Source organism: Canis lupus, chromosome 22, assembly GCF_003254725.2.
Source record: "Canis lupus dingo isolate Sandy chromosome 22, ASM325472v2, whole genome shotgun sequence".
NCBI classification, from domain to species: Eukaryota; Metazoa; Chordata; class Mammalia; order Carnivora; family Canidae; genus Canis; species Canis lupus.
In genome coordinates, this window is record NC_064264.1 from 38,416,592 (window position 1) to 38,417,802 (window position 1,211).

At 36.6% G+C, this 1,211-nt stretch overlaps 1 pseudogene; it reads left to right on the forward strand.

Annotated features, from left to right (window-relative positions):
- Positions 1-345: 345 nt before the first annotated feature.
- Positions 346-835, forward strand: LOC118351999 (ATP synthase subunit d, mitochondrial-like; annotated as a pseudogene).
- Positions 836-1,211: the final 376 nt, after the last annotated feature.

The window sequence follows — 1,211 nt, forward strand, 5'->3', positions numbered from 1 at the left end:
TCCCTCCCTTTCCTTCCTTCCTTCTTTCCTTCCTTCCTTCCTTCCTTCCTTCCTTCCTTCCTTCCTTCCTTCCTTCCTTCATCTGTCTTTCCAGAATTCTCTTGAGAATCAAGATCTTGAGAATTAAACATGATTATTTTAAAAAATTGGTTTGAAAATTTTTTTGTAAAATGCATGAAATACAGTATTTTACATGACCAGTATTATTTTTCTTATAATTAAATAGACTTGAAGTATGTTATATCTTCTTTGAAGAATGGCAGATTAAAAATGGTCCACATTGTCTTACTAGAATAAAAATGGTAACATTTCGGTGGGCCGCTGGGTTCGGTGAAGGATCTCAAGATGGCTGGGTGAAAACTTGCTCTAAAAACCATTGACTGAGTGAGTAGCTTTTGGGGAGATCACACCCCGAAACCAGAAGGCCATTGCCAACCTCCTGAAATCCTGGAATGAGATGCTTACCTCCAGGTTGGCTACTCTTCCTGAGAAACCACTTGCTATCGATTGTGCTTACTACAAGGCCAATGTGGCAAAGGCTGGCTTGGTAGATGACTTTGAGAAGAAGTTTAATGCCCTGAAGGTTCCTGTGCCAGAGGATAAGTACACTGTCCAGGTGGATGCTGAGGAGAAAGAAGATGCGAAAAGCTGTGCTGAGTTTTTGTCTCTCTCAAAGGCCAGGATTGAAGAATATGAAAAAGAGCTGAAGAAAATGAAGAACATAATTCCATTTGATCAGAAGACCATTGAGGACCTGAATGAAGTCTTCCCAGAAACCAAATTAGACAAGAAGAAGTATCCTTATTGGCCTGGCAAGCCAATTGAAAACTTGTAAACTTGAGTTGAGGAGAAAGCCCTGGCCCTCATATTATAAACGTTGGACATTAAAAATAATGATATGGAAAAATGGTAACATTTTAATATTTCTTCAGATAGCACTTATGATTATGCCAATTATTTTTAATTATATGGTATTAGATCACTGCTCTTATAATGATTATGATGACGAAGAAGATAATGAAATAGCAACTAACATATGGTAAGAATTATATGCATAGGTTATATGTAAAATATTTTACATGGATCATTTAATCCAATCTTTCCACGACTTTGATTTATGTTTAATATTATGCCATTTTTTGTTCTGGGAAGTTTAAGAAATTACTCTAAGGTCACATATCTAGAAAAATAAGGGAGCCTTTGGGAAGAAC